Raw genomic sequence first — 26,783 nt, forward strand, 5'->3', positions numbered from 1 at the left:
CAAAGCTCAGTACCCTTTAATGAAAAAGCACTCAGAAAACTAGGAATAGAAAGGAAGTTCTTCAACATGTTAAAAGTCATTTATGAAAAACCCATAACTAACATCATAATCAATGGTGAAAGACTAAAACCATTGCCCCTAAGATCAGAAACAAGACAAGGATGCCTGCTGTCACCACTGTTACTCAATATTGTACTAGAAGTTCTAGCCAGAGCAGTTAAGCAAAGAGAAATAAATACAAGGCACCCAAATTGGAAATTCAGAAATAAAATTATTTTTTGGAGGTGCTATGATCTCATACAAAGAAATCCAAAGGAATCCTTAAGAAAACTACTAAAACTAATAAACAAATTTAGCAGAGTGATGGGATACAAGATCAAAACACAAAATCAATCATGCTTCTATATTTAACCGTGAAAAATCTGAAGTATAAATTAAGAAAACAATTCTATTCACAATAGCATCTAAAGGAATAAAATACCTAGGAATAAATTTAAACAAAGAATGTGAAAGACTTGTATGCTGAAAACTACAAAACAGTGCTGTAAAAAATTAAAGAAAACCTAAATATCAAGGTATGCCAGGTTCATGCACTGGATAACTTAATATTGTAAAGCTGTCAATATTGTGCAAAGTGATCTACAAATTCAGTGCAATTCCTATCAAAATTTAGCATACTCTTTTTGCAGAAATGGAAAAACCAATCCTCAAATTCATATGGAACTAAATAACCAAGATGATTCTGAAAAATAATTAAGTTGAAGGGCTCACACTTCCTGATTTCAAAATCTACTACAAAGCTATAGCAATCACAACAGTGCGATATTGGCATAAGGATAAGAAATATAAACCAATGGAATAGAATTTGCAAGTCCAGAAATATGCCCACATCTGTGTCCAACTGATTTACAACAAGGGTACCAAGTAAATGCAGTGGGGAAAACAGTCTCTTCAACAAATATATCAGGAAACAGGATTCCACGTGCAAAGAATGAATTTGGATACCTAACTCATACCACGTACAAAAATCAACTCAAAATGGATCAGGACTTAAACATAAGAGCTAAAACTATAAAACTCTTAGAAGGTAACATAGGGCAAATCTTCATAACCTGGGATTCGGCAATCGATTCTTAGATATGACAGCAAAATCATGAGCAACAGATGAAATAGTAAGAGGTAAGATGTATGGTATATATATAGTTTTTTCTTATTATTTCTTTTTCTTGAGTGATATGAATGTTCTAAGAAATGGTCATGGTGATGAATACACAACTATGTGATTATATTGTGAGCCACTGATTGTACATTATGAATGGAATGCATGTGTGTGAAAACTTTTCAATAAAAATATTTTTTTAAATAGTAGATACATTGGACTTCAATAAAATTCAGAACTTCTGTACATCAGAGGACATTAACAAAAAAGTGAATAGATAACCTAGAGAATGGGAGAAAATAATTGTGAGCCATGCATCTGATAAGGCCTTAACGTCCAGAATATGTAATGAGCTCTTACAATGCAGCAACACTGAGATAAGCAACCCAAATAAAAAATGGACAAAGGACTTGAAAAGACATTTTTCCAAAGAGGATATACAATTACACAAAAAAATATGAAATAATGCTCAGTATTATTGGCCATTAAGGAAATACAAATCAGAACCACAATGATTGTGAATGTAATTAACATCAATGAATTGTATAATCGAAAGTGGACAAAACGGGAAATTTAAGGTTGTATATAAATTGCTAATTGTTTTTAAAACTCATTAACAAAAGGAAAAAAGAAATATAAGATATCATTTCATACCCATGAGGATGACTAATATTCAAATAACAGAAAACAACCAGTTGGAGATTTTTCAGTGAAACTGGCACTCATGTATTACTGATAGGAATGTAAAATGGTACAGCAACTGTGGAAGGCAGTATGGCAGTTCTTCAAAAAGTTAAACATAGAATTACAATACGACCTAGCAATTTCACTTCTAGGTGTATACCTAAAGAAATTGAGAACAGAGAATCAAACAGAAACTTGTACACCAGTGTTCATAGCAGCATTATTCACCATAGCCGAAAGGTAGAAACAATACAAGTGTCCATCAGCGTATGAATGGATAAACAAAATGTGGTACATACACACCATGGGATTTTATTTGGCTGTAAGAAGGAAGGAGGTTCTGACACCTGCTGCAAAATGGATGAACCTTGAAACATTATGCTGAGTAAATAAGCAATGCAGATAAGGACAAATACTGTACAATGTCACATATGAAATATTTAGAAATAGCAAATTCCTAGAGACAGAAAATAGATTAGAAGTTAACAGGGGGTGGGGAAAGGGAGGGAGGGAAATTTTTGCTTGGTGGGTATAGAGTATTTGTAAATAAGAATAAAAATGAAGAATGATGAAGAAATGGTAAAGAGCTAGAGCCTGACTCCCAGTCTAAGAGTTGAAGAATAAATAGGAATTCACTGGCACAAAGGAAGGTGGATATTCTTGACGGGGGCCAGTATCTGCAAAGGCCCACTTTTGGGAAGGTCTGGCTTAGGGACAGAGAACTAAAGAGAGCCAAGAGGCAGGCAGAAGCTAGACCAGAGAATATATGGGCCATGTGGTAGTTAAATTCAGGTGTCAACTTGGCCAGTTGAAGGTGCCTAGTTCTATTGCTGTGGACATGAGCCAACGGCATGTGAACTTCATCTGTTGCTGATTACATCTGCAGTCGGCTAGGAGGCGTGTCTGCTGCAATGAAGGATGTTTGATTTAATTGGCTGGTGCTTAAATGACAGAGCTTAATGTAGCACAGCCAAAAGCAGCTCAGCCTACCTCATCTTGGCACTTGTAGCTCAGCCCAGGCCTTTGAAGATGCAGAAAGGAAAATCACCCCAGGGAAAGATGTTGGAACCCGGAGGCCTGGAGAGAAAGCCAGTAGAGATCACCCTGTGCCTGAAAGTTAGCTGCCTTTCCTCTGAAGAACTCTACGCTGACTAAATAAATTCCCTTTTATTAAAAGACAATCCATCTCTGGTGTGTTGCATTCTAGCAGCTAGCAAACTAGATGTATTAGTTAGGGTGCTCTAGAGAAACAGAATCAACAGGGAACACTTGCAAATATAAAATTTATGAAAGTGTCTCACGTGACCGTAGGAATGCAGAGTCCAAAATGCACAGGGCAGGCTGCGAAGCCGATGACTCCAATGGATGGCCTGGATGAACTCCACAGGAGAGGCTCACCAGCCAAAGCAGGAATGCAACCTGTCTCCTCTGAGTCCTCCTTAAAAGGCTTCCCATGATTGGATTTAGCATCACTAATTGCAGAAGACACTCCCCTTTGGCTGATTACAAATGGAATTAGCTGTGGATGTAGCTGACGGTGCTCATGACCTAATCCTATGAAATGTCCTCATTGCAACAGACAGGCCAGCGCTTGCCCAATCAGATGAACAGGCACCACAACTTGGCCAAGTTGACACCTGTCCCTAACCATGACACTAGAGCAGGCCATAAAATGTATGTTTAGGTTCAATAGAAAGACAGCGTAGAAGGCAATCCTCAGTTTAGCAGCACTCCCTTCCCTTATTTGTTTGCAGTGATTTTTAATAGTTCTACCTGCAGTGCAGGTATTATTGTTATTTGAGATGGAAGACTGGAGCAAGCCTGACTCCTATGAAGTCAAAGAAGCAGAGGCCAGATGAAATATTGTGAAGGGCAATCAGAAGGTAAGGAAATGGTAACATTGGGTGCAGGAAACTCTTTTGAGAAGCTTCACCTTTCCATCTTAGATTTCCTGAAGAATTTTATATCTCAACTCTATATCTACCTTGGACTGCTGCCTTCCAAAAATTTTCACACCTCCTCCACACTCAGGCTCCACATTGTCCCAGTTTCTTCCCCTCCCACCCCAAAGCACCATTGTCAAATTTCTGTATTGAAAATTTTTGCTAAATTTGGGGGTTATGGACAGAGATTATAGTACAGACAATACAACAACTTAAAACTGAATATTAGACTGTCTTTTTTAACCAATGTTTCTTACCATACATAAGTTCTTCAGGGTTTGTTTCCCTCTCATCCACTTGTAAACTGCTTTCTCACTTTCTATCCTGTATAAATTAGGGTTCTCTAGAGAAACAGAATCAACAGGGAACACTCGCAAATATAAAATTTATAAAAGTGTCTCACGTGACCGTGGGAATGCAGAGTCCAAAATCCACAGGGCAGACTGTGAAGCCCACGACTTGGATGAAGGGTCTGGACAAACTCCACAGGAGAGGCTCACCAGCCGAAACAGGAAGAGCCTGTCTCTTCTACATCCTCCTTAAAAGGCTTCCCGTGATTAGATTAAGCATCACTCATTGCAGAAGGCACTCCCCTTTGGCTGATTACAAATGGAATCAGCTGTGGATGCCAGCTGACATGATCATGATCTAATTCTATGAAATGTCCTCATTGCAACAGACAGGCCAGCACTTGCCCAACCAGACAAACAGGTATCACCACTTGGCCAAGTTGACACATGAACCTGACCATGACATATACCTTCCACACCCATTTTCTTCCAATCTCTAACCACCAGCCTCTTATACTTTATACTATTAATTTCTTACCCATGACATTTTAATTTTCAACTGTGTACCTCAAGCCAAATCCCAAATTCACTTTTGTGTATTCAAAATGTCAAAGGCCATCTCCTTCTCCAGCTCAAAAAATGGGCAGATGCTTTGAAATTGCAAATTCCGAGTTGGATTCCCTCCTCACTAGTCTCTTTAAGGAGAAGGGGATTAATCACAGACAGCCTGTGTGCTTCATGAGTTCTCTTTTCCTCTTCTGCCTCATATACCTAAATAAGTGAGACCTACTCAGTTCAACAAGCCTTTGTTGACTACTGTCTCTATAGCAGATGTGGTTCAGTACTGGAGATAAGGGAGGAAAATCATAGCTCCTTCCCTTGAGAAGCTTGAAATCTAGTTGGCGACATGGATGTCAATACATAACCATAAGGCAATGTAATAACTGCCACAAGAAAGATATCCAGAAAGTATGATGGGAACAAAGTGCAACCCTGTCAAATATGATCTACAAAAACTTAAATATCCCTATAATGCAGGTGGGACCAAATGCCATGGTCAGGTAACAACACATCATTGCAATTACCTTTTGGCACACAAGTGAATCTATGCAAATTCTTTAACTCCCACCCAGTTTTCCTCAACTTCAGCCATGTAAAGCTATAGTAGGCATATTCTTAGTATTTCTCTAAATGCATTGTTTCCATTTTGAAAATATGTTTTTAAAGTAGGAAATAACATTTTCACTTCCTTAGGAGGGTTTCCTTTATGTTTCACTAAGGAAATAACATCAGTGGGTTCCCCTTATACTACTTCCTGGACCAAACCAGCGATGCCTCCTCTTCAGTTGCTCCTACATAGATAGCATGTTCCCTCCCACAAGACAAGCTAACACCACCAACTCAGCTGCTCCCACCTAGCTTTTATCACTTAGATAGTCTACTTAACAATCACTAAATCAGCAAAAGGGCCATCACCCTCACTATTTCTCAAGAGGAGAATGGTCCAATGGTTAGAATGCAATTATGAGTCACAGAGATGCTAATCCTATCCCAGGCACTGACTCATTCTGTGACCTTGCCCTACACTCTCCACCCATGGGTTTCCCAAGATAGTGGGGTACACTCCTTTATTTACCTTTCACAGGTAAGGAGCTCCTTTTAGAGATTATTTGCAAATCGGCTAAAGTTGTGAGACCTCAAGTGTTGTGAGTTATGTGACACAAATTTAGAAACATAAAATAGGTATTCAGGGAAACAGCTTTTCAAGATTTAAAAAACCTATTGGAGAAAGGATTCAAATTTAGAAATTAGGCAAACATAATCAAAGTCTACATAGGACGAGGTCGGACTGGAACCTTCATCTCCTACATTTCATAGATGTATGTGCTGAAGTCTAGAAAGTTAAACAGTCCGCCCAAGGAAGCACCACACTGCAGAGTCCAAATTTGCACTGTCCAGTAAAACTATTGCATGAGCCACGAATGCAAGCCACCTGAATCATTTTAAACTTCCTAATGAAGTGAACAGGTGAAATTAATTTAACATATTTTGTTTGGCATAATATTTCCCAAATATTATCATTTTAACATATAATCCAGTTTTTAAAATCCTTAATGAGCCCTTTTGCATGCTTTCTTTCATATTAAGTCTCCAAAATCCAGCGAGTATTTTAGACTTACAATACATATCAATGTGGACTAGCCACATTTGAAGTGTTTACCTTATTAGATATTATGGGTCTAAATAGACTGTAGGGTTTCAGCCTTCTGGAAGAGGTCAGCATGAACTGAATCTAAACTAAAGACCACATATCTTCTTTAAGCCTATCCTATCACTGTTACTACCTTTTTCATTGTTGTTGTTTGTTTTTTTCCCATGTCCCTTTTAAAAGAGCATCTCATTCTTCTATATAATTTCCCCCACTCTTACTCTGGGACTTCACTCTGATTGAATTTCTTTGAAATTTGCTTTGAAAAATGATTTACATCTTACTGGCACCTCCTGGGTATGTCTAGAGGACTTACTAGTAGGGATTTTATTATTACTTTCAAAACAGCTTTACTTTCTAAATTTTCCTTTTACTGCCTTGTCTAGAAAGCACTCCCAACAGAAACTAGTCTCAGGGCCTGCTTCTACCATCCCATCATCAGCTGGTGACCTCATGGAGATAACTGAAAGGACTGATGTTTTTCTCAACTCTCCCAGGACATTGTTCTACTTTTGTCAACATCAAGTTCATTCTCAGCAGCACCACGCCTGATGTCTCCTTAAATAGAAAAGGCATGACTCCAAGGTAGGCATTATAAATGATGACTATTTTGATTGAGTAAAATTGCAATGACCTAGATGTCCATGAAAGTTAGGTTGCTAGCCAACAAGACCTGGGTGGGATGTTCCTTTTTCTCTGGCTCTCCAAGGAGCATACTTCTGGAACTGCCAGGCTCACTATGGACAGGTGCTTGGGCCACAGTGACCCCAGTGAGCATTTCAATTTGCAACAGAGCTGTGCTTCAAAATTCTCTTAACACTGCTTTTTTTTGTCAACAAATAGCAGAATGTAATTAAGGCAGACACTTAGGAAAACTGCAAAGTCTACAAAACTGGAGTCCATACTACTAGAATCCATTGTCCCACCTATAGATCAATGTGTAATCTGCACTACAGAAAAGCCGTTGGAATCCAGCAGAAAGTCAAGAAATCCAGGACAGCAAGAAAAGAGGAATTTGGGGGAAGACCTTCAAAGAACAAGAAGAAGCCAGGATAATATGGATCTCAGAAGAGAAACCATTTCAAAAGCTAAGACACCTTTTTTGCTTATTTGTTTGTTTGGAAAAAAGAGCAGAATATCCTAGAACATTTTAAAGCACACTAGGACACATTAGCACTATAAAACTGAGTAGGCGCCATAAAAGAGACATCATCAAGCTACCACAGGCTACTGGGAAGATACATGGAATGGCGGGGACCTGGGTTCACCTCACAAGCCTGTCTTTAGGGGTGGTTTAGTCTTGTCAGTTACAAGACTAAAAATTGGTTTAAGCAATGTTGAAGTTGCCTTAGTGCTCAATAACTGTAAAACTTGTAAACAGAAGCATAGCATACCTTGGGAAAACAAAATCTTGTGAGACAGAGGTGGGGCAACTGACAGGAAAGAAATGAAAGGTTAACTCCCATCCCACATATTTCCAACCACATTGCCTCCTTCTAGAGAACAAATTCTCCCTGCTGCCGTAACCTAGCTAGGTTTTGGCAGAGTTCAGAGCAAAATATCCGCTCTACTCCCTCAATGCGTATCCAGCCACGTTCTCTATCACCAAGAAGATAATGGAACACAAAGATAACATAGCAGGGAATGAGTGGAAGGTGGGGCTAAGCAGAAAGATCATGCTACTGCTACCTCCTCCCACCCTTACAGGTACTTCTTGCCCAACCCTGTCTATTTGCAGAGTTGCTATGAGGCATTACAAAGGCATCATAAATTAGATACAAAATATAGATATAAGGCTTATTGTTGATACAGTTTCAACTCTCATAAACCTCAAATCTATAGTTTTCACTGAATGCAATAACCACTACCTAATCAGCATAAAAACTCACTATTGGTCACCAGCATCAGTTCTCAGAATTTCACCCACATCTTGTCCTTAAAGAGAGAAACTCTGCTTTTATTTGCAGTCTGATAAGCCCCAAACCCAAAACATCTTATGATTAAATTGTGTTTCTATTTGTTTGCTCTCATGATATAAATTCCCTTTCCCCGTGGTGCTACTGACTTCATCTCTAACATCTGTTCTGTTTTGAAATACACTGTCTGCATAGTAAGAGAAACTCTTAAAAGGCTTCAAGGAAGCCTTATTGCTTCATGAGATTTGTGGCCACAAAAGTTAAACATTTAATCTGGAAGGAATTCAAAGACCCATCCAACTTTGGTTTTTGAGCAAATTGTGTTCTAAAGGCATGTAGATTGGTGTTTTGAACCTGGAGACAAAATTCAATAGAAACAAAGTCATGAATGGTGGTTAGGTCCCGCGGCCAGACTACAACGCCTAGTGTAGCTGGAATGCTACATGTTTAATAATAAATATGATTTGAAAAATTCCCTGTAATGATTCATCTTTGCATATGTTTCAACATTCAACTTCTATTGGAATATTGGACTAAACCTTCATCCATTCAGATTTGGTATAAGATTCAGTATCTATTGATCATGAAAAGGATAGCTGATAGGCCTTTGATCTTATATGGGAATAGAGAAGGTTTTTATTTTGGAAATATGCAAAATTCTTTAGACCCAGGTTTAATAAATGAGTCATTTGAGTGATTTGGTTTGAACTCAAGAACAAAGTATAATCATCAGTAATAGGCCTGATTTCCCTCAGAAGTTTGCTTCAGAAGACAAGACCAAAACAGAAGCTCTAGGACTTACTTAGCAATTGCAGCATCACGGTGTGTGTTAAGAAAAGGCAACATTCCTTTCGATCCAGAAAGCTGCATATATTTTTAAACAGTTTTGTTTTAAAGCTCTCTAAGCAAATATTGTTTAGCGTCTAAATTTTAAAGTTTCAGTAAGACAAATTCTATTAATTCTGTGACCTATAGTGTCAAATTACCTAACCAATCCCTTCACACTCCATCAAAAAATGATAAATTCATTTCACATTTTAATTCCCAGTCCTTAACCACTTGTACCTCTTTCTTAAGAGAGAGAGAGACATTACGGAAGGTCTGCAATGGTAATCAAATGCTTAGGAGTGTGGGTGTATACAACATATCTTGTGAATTAAAAGTAAAGAAGAGGCACTAAAGTATATGCTGGCTTGTCCCCATCAAAGACCTATCCTCCTATCCTTCGGCTTATAATTACAGAAGGAAAAAAGAAAAAGAAAAGAAAAAAAACCCACTTTAATAATAATTGACAGAAAAACTAGGCAGAAATTCAACAAGGAAATAGAAGAATCGTACAGCACTATAATAGCAGAATAAACGTTCTTCCCCAATGCACAAGGAACATTATCCGAGACGTACCACATGCTAGGCCATAAAACAAACTTCAGAAAAATTAAAAGGATAGAGACAATACAAAGTATGTTCTGATCACAATGGAATGAAATTAGATATCAATAACAGGAAGAAATTTGGGAAACTCACAAATAGGTGGAAGCTGAAAAACAGACTCCTAAATGACTATAGAAAAAAATTCAAAGGGAAATTAGAAAATACTTTGAAATGAATGAAAACGATGACACAATATACCAAAAAAGGAATGAAGCTAAAACAGTGCTGAGAGGGAAATTTATAGCAGTAAATATCTATATTCAGAAGAAGACATCAATAACCTACCTACCTTTCACTTTAAGACAATGGGAAAAAGAAGAACTTAACTTGTCTTAACTTGTCTTCTTAACTTGTCAAGAAGAACAAGTTAAACCTAAAGCAAACAGAAGGAAGGAAATTATAAAGATTACAGTGGAAATTAATGAAATTAAGAAAAGGAAAACAAAATAAAAAATCAATGAAACCAAAAGCTCAGTCTTTGAAAAGATTTTTAAAAATTTAAAACTTTTAGTTAGATTCACTAAGAATAAAAGAGAAAAGATTCAAATTCTTGGGCTCAGAAATAAAAGAAAGACATCACTACCAATCTTACAGAAATAAAAATTATAAAGGAATACTATGAAAACTTTATGACAATAAATTAGATGCTCTGGATGAAATGGACAAGTTCCTAGAAAAATACAAACTACTAAAAATTAAAAAAAAAGAAAATCAGTTGTCTTTCTATTTCTTTATCTAAATCGATGCAAATATACTAAGAAATGATGAATATGCATCTATGTGATGATATTAAGAATTACTGATTGTGTATGTAGAATGGAATGATTTCTAAATGTTGCGTTAGTTAATTTTTTTAATTAATAAAAAAATAAAAAAGAAAGAAAATCAGAATAGACATGTAACAAGGAAAGAGATTGAATTAATAATCAAGAAAAGTAGCCACAAAGAAAAGCAAAAGTCCAGGCCCATATAGGTATACTGCTGGATTCTACTGAATCTTTAAAGAAAAATTAATATCCTTTATTCACAAACTCTGTCAAATATAGGAGAGGATGGAACACTTCCCAACTTACTGTATGAGACCATTATTAGCTTGATATCAAAACCAAAACATTACAAGAAAACTAAAGACCAAATCTCTTATGAATATGGATGCAAAATTTCTCAATAAAATACTAGTAAATGAAATGCAGCAACATGCAATAGAAATTATACCGTGGTCAAGTTGGATTTAGCCCAGGAATGCATGGTTGACTTAACATCCAAAATGTCAGTTAATGTAATCCACCATATCAACAGAATAAAAAACAAAAATCAAAGTAGATAATTAAAAATCTGACATCTTTTCATGATAAAAACATTCCAAAAGAAAGGAATGGAAGAAACATCTACAACTGATAGTGGGCATCCAAGCAAAACCCATGAATAGAATACTTAATGGTCAGAGATTGGATGCTTTCGCCCTAAGATCAGCCATAGTAAAGGAAAGGAAACTATCACGAAAGCGAAAAGACAACTGACAGAATGGGAGAAAATATTTGCAAATTATATATCTTATAAAGGATTTGTTTCCAGAATATATAAAGAACTCTTACAACACAATAAAAAAAAAAAAACACACAACCAAATTAATATATGGGTAAAGGATCTGAATAAACATTTCTCCAAAGATGAATTACAAATAGACAATAAGCACTTGAAAAGATGCTTGATATCATCAGTCATCAGGACAATGCAAATGAAAATGGTGAGATACCACTTCACACCCATTAAGACAGCTAAAATCAAAAAGTCAGGTAAATACAAGTGTGGAAGGAATGTGGAGAAATTGCAGCCCTCATACACTTTTAGTGGAAATGTAAAATGGTGCAGCCACCTTGGAAAACATTCTGGCTGTTCCTCAAATGGTTAAACACAGGGTTACCATATGTTCCAACAACTCTACTCCTAAGTATATTCACAAGAGATCTGAAAGCATAGGTCCACACAAAACCTTCTATAAACATATTCATAATAGCCAAAAGATGGACATGACCCAAATGACCATTCACTGATGAATGGATAAATAAAATATGATATATCTATACCATGGAATATTATTTTGTCATCTACAACATAGATGAAACTGGAAAACATTATAGTAAGTGAAAGAAGCCAGTTAAAAAAAAAAAAAGAAGACCACATTTTGTATGTTTCTATTTATATGAAATGTCAAGAATAGACAAATACAGAGACAAACATTACATTAGTAGCTTCTTAGGACTGGAGAAGGTGGGGGTAAGAAGGATGATAGCTAAAGGATATAGGGCTTCTTTTCAAGGTTATGAAAAATGTTTTAAAACTGACTGTGGTGATGGCTGCACATATCTGTAAATATACTAAAAACCATTGATCATACACTTTTAAGAGTTGAATTGTATGGTATGTGAATTATATCTCAATAAACATGATTTTACAAAACTGAATCCCAAATAAACATTAGAAACCTGCCAAGTACTCTGATGCCTGGCAGATTTCTAAAGTTTCTCTCTGAAAGTTTCTCTCTGAAATTCTCTCTCCTGGTTTCTCAATTCAGGGTTTGTGGGCAAATTTGGAGTCTGTACTGGCAGATTGCCTAGATTACAGTGGAGACTAGATCTCACCTCCTCCTCTATAAGCATGCTATCATAATTCTCTATCTTGGCTGCCAGTGTGTGACAGTTGTTTTTGATCGACTGAAAGATATCAAGCCCTGTGTTGAAATGATGTGGTATCAATTACAAAGAGGAGTGCAATGATAAATGAGGAATTAATCTCCAAGATTCTCATGGATCTCGAATGAAGAAAGCAGACAGATCAACGGAGAGAAAAGAAAATGACTTGGAGATAGAACCATGTTTGACCTACAAGGATGTTTAGAGATTTAGTCCTTCTTCATTTTATACTTGAGAAAACTGAAACCCAGAGAAATACATATCTGATTCATGATTATGCAATTATTTGATGACCAACCATTTTGGTTGGCCTAGAACGTGAAGGAGGTGGTGGGGTGAGGAGTTCCCAGTGCCAAAGTTGGAAAAGTCTTGGGAAACTTGGACAAATCGGTCACCCATTTTGTGACCAAGGTAGTGCTTCACTCCTAATCCAGAGCTTTCTTCAAGGTCATACTCTCTCAGACACAGGGCTCTTTTCTTTTAAGAAACTACTGAGCCCACTCCCCTATGACTGCCATTTGGAAAGAATTTTTCAAAGTCAAAATTAGACGATGAGTTAATTTTATTGTATGAACAGATATTTATATTTCAAGACAGCATTGTTTTTTCTGCCAAAAGAGAATAATTTTACCATTATTTTTAATATAAACTATCCATCATACCATTTATCTTCTCATGTATAACATTAATTCCAGTGAGATTTAAGTTTTCGTAAGCCTAGAACAGGTGTTTGCTACAGCATGCTGCTGTAGAATAGGTATGTGCTCTTCAGTCTTTGTTATCACTGAAATGACTTATACCAAAAACACAAATAAACAAACAAAAACTATTTTGAGTGAGTAACCCAACCCATTCCCTGGAGGCTGATGTTATTACATGGCAGACATAAAGATGTTAATATAGAATTAGTCTCTTTCTGCTTACAGTACCAATTGTCCATCTGATGTCCATTTGGCCATATTGGAGTCAAATCCATCAGGAAGAAAGATAAAACCCTTCATATCTTTAGGCCATTGGGGTTTCTAAACCTGGGGCCTATGGCCAGAGCTGGGGAATGTGAGAATCTGTGCAGCACAAGAAATACTGTGTTAAAATGTGCATGCATGCTTTGTAAGCGGGAGAGAAGCTATGGCATTTACTATACTTTCAAACGGTCCTTGAACCCAAAATGGTTAATATCCTCAGCCTGAAGTCTTTCTTAGAGTACTGTTACCTCATACTACTTGCAGAGGAAGTAAAAGGAAAATATAGGGACTAAGCCTGATTCTGCAAGGAAGACTGATTAATCTTTGATTTTTTTCCCCAAAGATTAAAGACAGGTGAACACTCTGAGTAAGTTAATGGATTAGAAATAAAAGTGCTGAGAGGAGAAGGAACAAACCAGAAGTTTAAAGTATTTTCCATAACATAAGAGAGAAAATTAAAGTACCTGGGAAAGATTGAGATTATCACAGTTGGCACAATGGAAAACTGTAAACACTTGAAAGGTTTTCTTTAAGATACCATGGTAAGTGTCTTCTCTTCACCACTTACACCTCTACCTCTCACTTTTGAAGAACATATTTCAATGCTGACATAAAGCAACCTCCCTTCCCTAACAATAAGAAGAAGGCAAGTAAGAAAGCTTTAAATCCTGTAAGCAATTGAAACAGGCCATAAACTTTTCCTGCAAAACCAATCTGTGCATGATTATGCCCAAAGGCAAGGGTAGAGCTGGAAAATGACCAAGTTGTTCTTAGTATTTTAATTCTCTGAGTTATTTGTGTTCTCAGACATCTAAAAACAGCCTGAATATTTGATTTATAACACTGTAAACAGTGATGAATACTAATCATATTCAAACAACTGATATTGAAATGAAGTAATATCCCTACAAATTTAACATTAAAACTTGTCATTCTTGAACAGAAGAAAGAAAAACTAGTTTTCAAATCAATAAATGTGATCTAGTAATGATAAATTTCTGAACATTTTAAAAACTCACATAATTTTTCTTCCAGGGCCTTCTTTCTGCTCTATTTTTTCATTTTGCGCTGGCTGTCATAAATCAGTGTTGCAATTAAGGACTTTTCCGCATGCATTCCCCAAAATCTATGCATAGACAATGTATCAACAATGACTGCATGAGTATGCTTGCTACACTTGTGTAGCAAAATAATTTTATGGCTTTCTGCAAATGTTTTATAGCCAAATACCAAAATTCATTATAAACCTTCTAAAAGGAGGTTATGATCACTAGGTGCAGTGTTGATATAAATATAATCTTCTAAGTGTCATAAATTCTGTCTTTGAGTAATTTGTGCCTCAGCTAATTCCATACACACCCAGGTACTTCACATAATTCAGTGAGATATATAACACTATAATGGTACTAGCTCATGGGTATTCAGGCATTTTTTTAAGCTGATGCTTTTCCATGCTAGTGGGTAGACAATCTTAATAAGACTGTTATTGTAAAATCAAGATCTGAAGGAAAACTCAATTCTACTTCATTAGCCATTACTGGGATATTTCTAGTGCTCAACAGTATGTTAAGTGCTACAGAGTTTATAAAAGCAATATCCAATATTTTCTCTGCTCTTTAGGAGTTTAAAAGATCACTTAAAATGCAGAACAAACACAGGAAACAACTGGAGAACAAAATAAACCAGTAAATGAATAAATTTCAAATATAAGATGAAAACAATAAATGGTAGAGAATTCAGAGCAAAGAAAGATGTCTAAGAACAAAATTAGTTGAAGAGCATTTCAGGGAAGAGATCATACCAAAACTAGTCTTAAAAAAAATTATTTAGAAAAGTTACTCAGGCAAGGAGTTGGAACTAGTAATATTAGGAATGGACCTAGCATCTGGGGAGGATAATGAAGGAATAGGCTGAAAAAAATAGGCTTGATTCCAGCAAAAGAGAGTACCAACCTACAGAGCCCACAGGTAACACAGCTTATAATTGGAACAACTGTTAGCAATATGAAATAAAACAAAATAAATATGACTTTCAAGAAGGTCTAATTCTCAGCATGAAGCATGCTTTATAAAATGCTCCTTTGTTTAATACCAAGAAACCTTATTGTGGAAATTCCATTTTATAGCAGACCATTAGTTTTCAATCAAAACTAAGGTAAGAAAGGGGCAGGTATCAGAGAGCTTTTTCACACAATCTGTGCCTGGTCTTGGTCTCTAACACATCCCTTTAAGGTCATGGGCCAGAATCTTTAGTGGCAGTATGTCTAATTGGAAAAGTCTCCATGTATATCTGACTTGCGACAAGGACCAAAGCAGAAGGGCTTTGGAAGAAAGCATCACAATACACTACAGAACCAATATATTTTCTTAGCCCAGTGTGCCTGACATTTAGATGCACAGAGTAGCTCTCCTCCCCACATCCTGCGGTTCTCACCAAACACATGGCTTGGGTTTTTAGTTTCAGTTGGCTGCAAGAAAATCAAACATCTCAACCAGAAGAAAATAACTGCAGTTGAGCAATGTGACACAATAAAAAATCAGCTGTCATTTAAAAATTAAAAACCTACCCAAAAGACAGTCAGAGGTCAGAAACACCACAGGTTTACAGCCCATAACTTTCTGTGACATAGATTCTTGCATCATCTCTATTGGCATTACTCTATTTCTTCAGGGATTTAGCTGGTGGAAGGAAAATTTATCAGACTGAAAGGGCATCAAATAGAAATATATAAAACAGATGAGCTCTTCTTACTATTTATCTAGCAAATGATTATTTCATTAGTTGTTAGGTTTAGTCATGCATTCAGGACTTTTTGTCTTTGTCTTTTGTTTATATTTACCGAGCTTAGAGCCCTCACACAAGGAAATAGAGAATCACAACATGGCACATACTCATGGACACCCAGAAAGCACTACAGTGGGCTGGGGACCCCCAGCACGACCAATCAGGGGGCCTGCTAGTTATTAGGGCCCAAGGAAAGAGCATCTTCCTCATAAACCTACTTTGAGGGTCCGGGGAGGCAGATTCCATTTAAAAAGAGAAAATGGTAGAGAAGTAGTGAAAACGCACATCATTTTCTTCATACTGAGATATATTTTTCCCATTGTATTGTTTTTGAAATTTGTGATACCTCTTTCAATGGGAATGTACATTGATGTAGAATTGTTTTTCCCTGAAGATGTTATTAAAGTGCTGACAAATCTTAAAAATTTATGCAATCTTAAATTCAAGGGCATTTAAAATTACATAACAGTAGAAAACAGAGATCGGGTGTGGGATGGGTGAAGAGGCAATGGTTAAGATTGGACAGTCCATGGTCAGGTTATTGAGTAAACCCTGTGGCTTCCTTTGCAACTCTGCCCTCCAATCACAAACCTACTTGTGATTATAATAAAGTATTCCAAACAACGTCTCCTTGCCACCATGTGTTTATCATGAGCTCCATCGTGGAGGATGGTGCATAAAAGTTATAAAGGAATGTGAGAAATATCCAGCTTTGAAGAAACAGAAGCATAGTGAGAGTTTCTGGATCCACCCCAGAGTAGGTAATTACCTATGTCAATTCCACCTTCCATTAATTTGCTCAGTTATTAATTAGCCTTATAACAAGTGATGTAAACCATTTTTCTTCTTGTTTCAGTCAAGCTAGAGTGTTATGGAAGTTCCTCCCGATATCATCTCCTGATACTATATTAGAGATGGAATGCTATTTTAGAGAAGAAGAATTCAGGGAGCAAGATTATATGCCAGGATATAAGAACCTGAGTTCTAATTTTATATTCTTCATTGAAGTTTCTATAAGTCACTTAAAATTGCTTTGAATTATTTTGATCGTACTCAGCTAATAACATCCAACAGTAAAAATAAAACACTGACTCACTTCCCAGGGATGTTTTAAGTAGTAATCACTGCCATTATATTAAAGTTTGGGGTTTCAAAATCAAACTAGCAGTGGTGCGAGGGTAGTCATGATAGAATTCTCACCTGCCATGCTAAAGACCTGAGTTTGATTCCCGGCCCATACAGTTCTCCAAACAAACAAACAAACAGGCAAAGAAACAAATGAAAAACAAAACAAAACAAAATTCAACAAATGGTGCTGCAATAAGGGGACACTCACATGGAAAAAAGAGTGAAATATGACGCCCACCATGCAGCATACAAAAGAAAAAAAAATCAAACTAGCTTAGCTTTCTTCAAGTGCTTGTTTCTTCAAAAGCAAAACACTGCTGGGTTTAATTGAGAACTTCATCAGAGACCAGAGCTGAATTAGAGACAGTGGTAGGGAAGAAGATAGTGAAAAGTAAACAAAATAGCCACAGGATCAAAAATTGAAAACACAAATGGATGCAGTATAGTTAGCCAATTAACTGCTTATAGTCCACTCTGAATTTGAGTGACACTAGATTTCACAGAATTCAAAGCTTGGCAGCTGCCAAGGACTGAATAAAAGGGCTCTTACCTGTGAGACTATGTCAAGAGCTGTTTTTTGAGAAATACACGGTGGTAAAGAGCAAATCATTACACACAGCAGGCAGTTAACTTGTGACTACTTTGAAGCCACTAATATAAATATAGATTATTTCCCTGGAGAAAAGTATGGGAATAATCATAATTGGATAGTGTCCATAAGGGGAAAAATCCATAACTGTGGAAATGAGCAACAATCAGTAGATCAGTATCAGATTCAATCAGAAACTCTTTGGTTTTCAAATGCAAATGACCCTGACAAAATCAAACCTATTCAAGGTGAAAGAGAAAGTTTGAAATTTAAAGGCAAACCTAAAGGCTCTTCTTAATTACCAAAGTCTCCAGGGGTACCTGTGGCCTAGTTAGCAGATAACTAGAAGACTTCCTACCTCCTATAATACCAAGTTAGGGTCCATTGCTTGAAGACTTTCAGTCTTTCAGAAACTCTTGCCTCTCAATTGTGCAATTCTCTTCCCACTAATGTCCTTTCTCTCTTCTTGCACAACTCACTATTCAATATCTCCACAAGAATCAAGAACATCTGCCTGCCCCATCCCTGATTTCTCATCTCCCTCTCTGTCCCTCCTTCTCTCCCTCTCTACTTCTCTCTCATTCTCTCTTTCTCTTTCTGACATGCACACGCATACATGCTGATGGTCTCTCTCACTTGATGCTTAATAAACATTGAGAGACTTATCCAATAGTGCTATTCCCCCACCTAAGGTCATTCTCTATTCTATCATCTCTGCTCTTCAACTCCCTCAATCTTCCTCAAGGAAGTCTCTCTACTGGCAAATAGAGAAATTCATTCAATCAAAACACACCAGATCTAATTCCTTATAGCTCTTTACTCCCTTTTGGATTTTCTCTGGGCTTACCTCCTTCCAGTAGCTATGGTAGACAGGATCTTGATGAATCAAAAATCTCACCCTGCTTTGGATTCACATCTATGTGGCTCACAGCACAAAAGGAATCACAAAAGGCCTTTCAAAACACGGGAGCTCCTGGCAACTAATAGGTGAAAACTATTTTTTTAAAATAACCAATTAATGTCTCTGGAAACTATCCTAAATTTCAATAATAAGAGCAAGGGTCTATTGCATTTGAGTCACAATCTGTCCCTTTCCAGTTCACCCTATCTCCCTCTCAGCATAATGGACGCTCTACTCCTTGTGTGTGCAAATGAGACCATAGGGCTTTCTGTCTCCCTAGCTCCGGGTCTGGGAGGAACAGGCCACCACCATTATTCATTTCCTTCTGCTTCTTGTTGCAAGAACTCTATTCCAGGGTGGGCCATGGTGGTTCATTGTTCTCACCTGCCATGTCAGAGACCCAGGTTCGATTCCCAGTTCCTGCCAATGCAAAAAAAACAACAACAAAGATAAAAACTCTATTCCATACAAGAAGAGCTGAGAGATCTGGGAGTTGCCTTCCTCTCCCCAGCCCCAACACTTCAAGAAGAATCCCTTCCTCAGGCATGGCAGACTGAGAGTTCTATTTCTCAGTCACCCTAGCCTCAGCTCACTCATAGGTCTGAGGTTCTATGTAGGCAGAGGCAAGCTGAGAAGACCAGAGGCTACCACTCCTTGCCTAGCACTCTACTCATAAAGAAGGGGTGTCATTCCAAGAGAAGCCACTCCTTCTAGGAAGAATGACTGTGCCACTTCTCCCAAGGAAAGAGGCAGTTATAAGAAGAGAGAGCTCCCATGGTAGACTGAATTACATACCCTGACAAAAGACAGCTTCTTAATCTTAGCATTCTTCCCTACTGGTGTGAACCCATTCTATATAGGAATTTTTGAGGATATTATTTTAGTTAAGGATGGCCCAACCCCAACAAATCAGTTTGTAAGAAATGCAAAATCTCAGGACCCAGTCCAAACCTACTGAATCAGAATATCTCCATTTTAACAAGATCCACAGGTACAATATCTGCATTTGAACAAGATCCATAAGATTTTATACACATAAAAGCTTGGCCAGCATTGCTGTATTGTACCGTTCACTACTGTTTTATCTGTGTGAGTCTTGCATCCTTAACTATGTCATAAGCACCTGGAAGACTAGCACCATTTCTTACATTACTTCTGCTCATATATATGCATACACAGATGGATAAGTAAGTATATTATTCATCTCGGTGCTGAGTACATAGTAGAAAGTAAATTAAAGTTGCTAGAGAGGAGATACCCCTATGAGTTGGTTGACTTTAAAAGAGAGTACATAGATGAATCAAAAGACCAAGGTTGTTATCTCAGCTCTGCTATTAACCTGATAGTATTACCTTGGACAAGTCACTTAATTACTTTGCATCTCCATTTCTTTATTTGAAAAATGAGAGGACTACATGGACTCTCTAATTTTCATTCGAGCTCTAAGCATCTACTAATCCACAATGAAATAAGAATGAATATATCTGATATTTGCTTAAAGATCCAGAAAGCACTTTGGAACATTTTAGTGCCAAAATGTCATCAACAAGAATATCAATCATGATTGCATTTATGATGTGGAAAAATGTTTTTTAGTCCAGGAGACTCTTGAAATATAAAGACACTTAATTGCATGTCCTGTATTTGATTCCCCATACAAAGTAATTGGCATGGCCTGAATTGTATGAGGAAGAAATAAATTGTTAAAGAAGTTTCAATTGAATTTTTGGTCAGAGAGCTAAGTGCTGGCTAGAACATGTGAACTTTCCCCTATTTTATACCCTGGGAATCACCACTACACACACCCATTAGCTCAGCCTTGGAAAAGGAACTTCTGTCTCTGTCTATAATAATCAGATTAGAGACAAGGATTTTGCCTTCAAAAGAAAATTATGAATTCTCATTTGGTTTTGTCATCTTTACCTATTGGATTTTTTATATTAAAAAAGCAAGACTAGGCTGAGTGAATTAAAGAGTGAACACATAAGCAAGTTGTTTTTAAGGCGTTCAATTGAATTTCTTCTTCCACCAGTAAGTGAGGTCCAATTCCACATAAAGAGTTTAAATTGATACTTCCCCTGAGGACCTGGATTCCAATTACATTTTATCTTTTGATCTCTAAATGTACCCCCTCTTCAAATTCAAGAGCTGTACCTACCTACTCTCCAGGAACACACGGTTGCAGGCTCCCTTCTCCAACCTACCCCTTTGTATCTTCCCTGCTCCAACCCTCTGCTCCCTCTCTTCTCCATGAAAGGGTCCTAATTCACAAGCAGTATTGTTCTTAAACGTCAGTTTACTTTGTGCATTAATTTTATATTATTTTTTATTAGAACAAGCCCTGCAGTGGATAACTCCCTCACAATGACATCAAGGCTGAACACTTGAGGGTAGGATTGCTAAAAGCTGTGTTTTGAGATGAGGAGGTGAAGGTATGGGTTGCTCCTGCCCCCACACATACTTACCTAAAATCCACTGAGAGAAAGATGGTAATGATGCTGCTGCTTCTGCTGCTGCTGATAATAACAGAGGTAATTGATGCTTCAGGCCACCTCTGAACAGCAGCATATTTCAGGTTTCTATCTTCAGGCTCCAGAGTGGTTCACCTGATGCAAATTGGTGAAATATAGTCAGTGTTTTGACATTTTCATCTCATGTCTCTACCCATTCTCCCATCTTGTCATTGGCCAGTATTTTAAAATGTTGCTGTTTCTGTGCAAACTGGACAGTGAGAACTGTTACCAGATTTTGAGATTGTTCTGGATATGCAGGTTCCCAGAGATCTTTATCCTAGAAGCTCAATGGCAAGAATAAATATGGGAACTCAAAATCCGCTTAAGTAAGATAACTCATATGCCCCTCTGGCAGGTAAGTTCTGCCCGAAACTCAATACTGCCTTGTTAAAGTCAACATGAAACTGTTCCTTCTCTACAGCCAACCTCGGGTAACTGGACAAAAAATGGCAAGCTCATCACAGGGTAAAGCAGTGCAGAAAAATAACACTGAGCCAGGGACAGGGACTTGAGTCCTGGTCCCAGTTCTACCACTAATTCTGACCTTGAGCAAACCATTTTTCCTTGCTGGCTCTCAGCTTTCTCATCTGTAAAATTCAGCAATTGGATACCACACTGTTTCTTCAACTTGCCGGTCATAAAAATCTTGTTGTTTTGTTATGAATACAGATTTCCAGGCTGCTCCTTTGGAGATGCTGATTGAGTAAATAGGAATACGGTTCAAGAATCTGCATTTTAATAGGTGGCCCAGGAAAGTCTCCATCTAAGCTAGTTTGATAGACTTGGACCACATGGCATATGAAAGCTCTTCCAGGTCTGCAGGTCTACAAAAGCTGGTTAATTAATGGTCACTATTAAAGCTTCCACTGCCCATAAAGCTCTGCTGGAGCCTCAAGATGAAAATAATAATAACTCACATTTATGTAGTGCCAGCCACTATTTTAACTGCTTTGCATGTATAAGCTATTTTAATCTTCACAACAACCCTTTGAGGTAGATACTATTATTATCCTTATTTTAAAGATGCAGAAACAGATATACAAAGAGATTAAGGGATTTGCCAAAGGTGACTGACTGGCCCAGTAGGTAGGTAAGGTTGGAATTCAAACCCAGTTGTTCTAGCTCCAGAGCTGACCACGTCAATGCTCTACTAAGCTTCAGCTCTCCTGTAAGTGTTAAACCAGGAACCTCAGAAGTAGACATTCAATGGACAATCAGAAAAGCCCTGTGACAACTAATAATAGTACTTGATCAGTCATCTACAACATCTAGATCAGTGTCTCAAGAAGCATGGGAGGGCAAAAGGAAGGCCAAACAGTCAAGGTTTTAGGTACCACCATTCCTTCAACTATAGAAAATGGATTGACTTTTTCTATATTGGAGTTTGTCTTAGTTTTCTAAGACTAGTCATAATAAAGTACCATAAACTTGATGGCTTAAAACAACAGAAATTTATTGTCTCACATTTATGGATCCTAAATGTCTGAAATCAAGGTGTTGTCAGGGCCATGCTTTCTCTGAAACATGTAAGACAGAATGCTTCTTTGCCTCTTCTAGCTTCTGGTGTTGGCCAGCAATCCTTGGCATTCCTTGGCTTATAAAAGCATCGCTCCAATTTCTGTCTGAATCTCCTCATAGACTTCATTCACGTTTCCATCTTTACACAGAGTTCTCCCCTCATTGTCACTCTATGTCTCTTCTCCCCTTTTTATGAGGGTGCCAGTCCAATTGGATTAAAGGCCCACTTTGACCTATTATGACCTCATTTTAAATTAACTATTTCCATCTTCAATGACCTTATCTCTAATTAAGGTCATATTCTGAAGTACTGTGGATTAGGAATTCAATATATCTTTTGGGTAGACACAGTTCAACCCATAACAGGGTCCACATCAGATTTCATTTGGGGAAAAAAGAAGAGTTATTGTGATTAAATATGGGGTGCTAAAAATCATTGAACTAAGCCATGTTTTTCACATGTATAAAAAAAAAAAGATCACAAAGGACTGAGGAACATCTCCAAAATTACCTTAGTAGCTACCTCTAAAGCCACAGCTTGCTAGACTCCTTTCTAGACTTAATAAAAACCCATTAAAATTAATACAGGTTAATAAAGTAAAAAATTGAAAATCAGATGAAGAACTCAAGGCAGAAGACTTTAAGAGATGACATTTCAATGAATAAAAAAGTATCTGCAAAGTCCCCTTGGGAGACTGGGGAGAAAAGAGGAAATATTCAACTTCCCTACCTGGGGAATTTCTGATATTCTCACAAGCAGTTGGGACAACCAATTCAATAGGTTGAGCCCTCAATCTGGGGGGTTGCCCCAGTGAACCTTATTCCTGAAAAGGATGAGCTAAGCCTACTTATAATTATGCCTAAGAGGTGTCCCCAGAGAACCTCTTTTGTTGCTCAGATGTGGCCTCTCTCTCTAAGCCAACTTGACAGGTGAACTCACTGCTCTCATCCCTACATGGGACATAGCTTCCAGAGTTGTAAATATTCCAGCAATGTGGGACAGAACTACCAGGATGAGATGTGAACTGGCATCATAGGATCAAGAAAACTTTCTTGACCAAAAGGGGGAAGAGAGAAATGAGACAAAATAAAGTTTCAGTGGCTGAGAGATTTCAAACAGAGTTGAGTGATTATCATGGAGGCTATTCTTATTCATTATGTAGATATCCCTTTTTAGTTTATGGTGTATTGGAGTGGCTGGAAGGAAGTAGCTAAAACTGTTGAGCTGTGTTCCAGTAGCCTTAATTCTTGAAGGCAGTTGTATAATGATATAGCTTTTACAACATGTCTGCGTGATTGTGAAACTTTGTCTCTGATGCTCCTTTAACCAGGGTATAGGCAGATGAGTAAAAAACAAAGAATAAAAATAAATAAATATTAGGGGAGATGAGTAAAATGTAGATTGAATTATTAGTAGTCAATGAGAGGTAGGGGTAAGAGATATAGCATGTATTCGCTTTTTCTTTTTTCTTTTTATTTCTTTTTCTGGAATGATACAAATGTCCTAAAAATTATCATGGGGATGAACACAAAACTACATGATGATATTGCAAGCCATTGATAGTACACCATATATGGACTATATATGTGTGAAGATTTCTCAATAAAAATTTTTTTTAAAGAGGCACACAAAAAAAGGTGACAGGTACAGTGGCACTGAGTGGAAAGGAAGGTGGCCTTCCTTAGACACAGATAAATTTTTGTGTCCCCCTTAAAGCACCTGTGAAGGCCAGGTTCACAACTGTCTCTTTCAGTAGCTATAGCAACACTAAAAATAAGGAAAATAACCCAATCAAGTTGTGCTGAGATAAACTAGAATTGAGTTAGGGGACCTGCATATGAACTCTGGCTATGCTAATTACTTTCTGGATAATGATACTAGTAACATTATATAAGCCACTAAAATGAAGGTCTCATGAAATCACAAATATCATTGTCTTGCACTGTGTAGTACTAGGTATTTGGTGTTCAATAAACATAATAATCTTTTAAACCTGAAGGCCCTATTCACATCTTTATTTGACTGTATTGAACTTGTGGGTAATAGACAAATTTGCCAATACACCTTCTATACCTTGATGTTGAGAGGAGGGCTGAACCCCCAGGAAATTTCCCTGGATTCCCCCTTCCCTTGATCCTCCATAGGCATTATGAGAATCAGAAAGAAACAATGAGAAAATCCTGCAATGTTTGGGCAGCTGCGAGCCTGGAAATAAGTTGCCAAGTAGATGCTGTGATCATTATCAGCATGACTAGGTGAATGACTCAGTTTCACCATTCAGACTCCACCCAGAGGTCACAAGAGGTTTAAGGTTAATGGCCACCTTGGCATGGAAGCCAGTGCTGCCGATACTACACATCTCTTACTCTCTTCTGCTATTGGTTAGTGGGCAAAGAGAAGTTGCAGTTCAGCCTCAGAGTGCAGATCACAAGAGGAAAACACTGAAACACCAAAATAGTGCCATCATCCAAGTAAGAAGCTTCATTGGAAATCAGGCCAATAGCTTATATGCATCCCTCCCCCACCTCACCCAAATGTCAATCTCAGAGCTCTTGGAGAGAAAGACTAATAAAATAAATTTTCCATTGTGCTGATTTGAAACTGTTATGTACTCCAGAAAAGGACATGTTCTTTTGATCCATTCCGTGGGTGCAGAACTATCATGGGTGGGACCTTTTGATTATGTTGTTTCAATTGAGATGTGACCCAAGCAATTAAAGGTGGGTCTTAATCCTTTACTTTAGTCCTTTATGAGGATAAAAGACAGAAAAAAGCCCAGAGAGCTCAGAGAGAAACACCCTGAAAGCTTGGAGGGAAAAGCCCCAAAAAAAGCTAAAAGAGAAACTGCAGAAGCTCAGCTCCTGGCACTGGAGCCAGGAGCTGAAAGCAATGAGACCCTGAACTGAAGGACCAGCAGACAATGGCCATGTGTCTTGCTATTTGACAGAGGAACCCCAGATGCCAGTAGCTTATCTTCAGAGTCAAGGTATCATCCTGTTGATGCTTTAATTGGGACATTTTCATGGCCTTTGAACTGTAAATTTTAAGTTAATAAATCCCCATTGTAAAAACCAATACACTTCCAATATATTGCATTTTGGCAGCTTTAGCAAACTGAAACATCGCATAGCAATTATGAATTCTCATCATTCATTTCATTGACAAATGGATCAGGTATTGAAACCTTTAAGGGAAATTGGTGGAAGAAAAAGCTAAAGTTTAAAAATTCTATCATTAACCTGAAGTGTTTCTGCCAACTAGGAAAAGCCCACTTTTATTAGGTTTTACTAAAGGGACATCAGGTCAAGCTCAGAATTAATAGCTACAGTGTACTGAGGACTTACCATAAGCCAGAGATATGCTTTATTGTTGGTCTTGACAACTACCTTGCAAGTTATATATTATCACTCTCATTTTACAGGCAAGACAAAAAGACTGGGAAATGTTACTTGTCCAACATTCCAAAGTTAGTAAGTGTCAAATTCAGAATTTGACCCCAGAGTCTGCTGCCTGCAAAGATCTCTATTTCGCAGGACCAGGTTCAGATGCCCTCACTTGATCCACAGGGACCTTTATGACCTCACCCTTCTCTAGCTTTGGCCACGTCCACATCCCAAATACAATCCACACTGTGAAGTGCCCTGCTGTGACCTGAACTGTCATGGTAGTTCTCACCTCCTCACCTTCCCACATGCAATCCCTTCTGCCTTGAATTTTTCTCCTCCTTCTTTATCCAGTTATATCTAGTCACTCTTCAAAACATAGCTCAAGCCACTTTTTCCATGGAAATCATCTGTTATACTTCCCAAGATGATACAATTTCTACTCCATTTGACTCCATAGCAGCCTGGGCAAATCTCTACGTAACCACTTATTATATAGGACTACAATTTATGATTTATTTTTTCATCATCCTCATTAGGCACAGAGCAAGTTGAGGGCAAGAGACCAGCCCTTATTCAAATTTTTATTCTCAAGCTTAGCTTAATGCCAAAAGAGCAAGTGCTCAACAAATATTTGCATAAATGAATGACTGAAAAAGCAAATAAATGGATGAAT

At 37.6% G+C, this 26,783-nt stretch overlaps 1 long non-coding RNA gene across 2 annotated transcripts in view; it reads right to left on the bottom strand.

Moving 5' to 3' along the window:
• The window catches only part of LOC143646206 (uncharacterized), a 50,301-nt gene extending 24,025 nt beyond the window's left edge, over positions 1 to 26,276 (bottom strand). For both annotated transcript variants that reach the window (XR_013157380.1, XR_013157379.1), the window contains exons 1-3: positions 26,069 to 26,276; positions 21,158 to 21,298; positions 19,077 to 19,112 (exon numbers count right to left, since the gene is read on the bottom strand). This is a non-coding gene — a long non-coding RNA (uncharacterized LOC143646206). The remainder of the gene's footprint in view (positions 1 to 19,076; positions 19,113 to 21,157; positions 21,299 to 26,068) is intronic.
• Between the last annotated feature and the right edge of the window lie 507 nt (positions 26,277 to 26,783).

The sequence above is a fragment of the Tamandua tetradactyla genome, chromosome 9, assembly GCF_023851605.1.
Source record: "Tamandua tetradactyla isolate mTamTet1 chromosome 9, mTamTet1.pri, whole genome shotgun sequence".
Classification (NCBI taxonomy): Eukaryota; Metazoa; Chordata; class Mammalia; order Pilosa; family Myrmecophagidae; genus Tamandua; species Tamandua tetradactyla.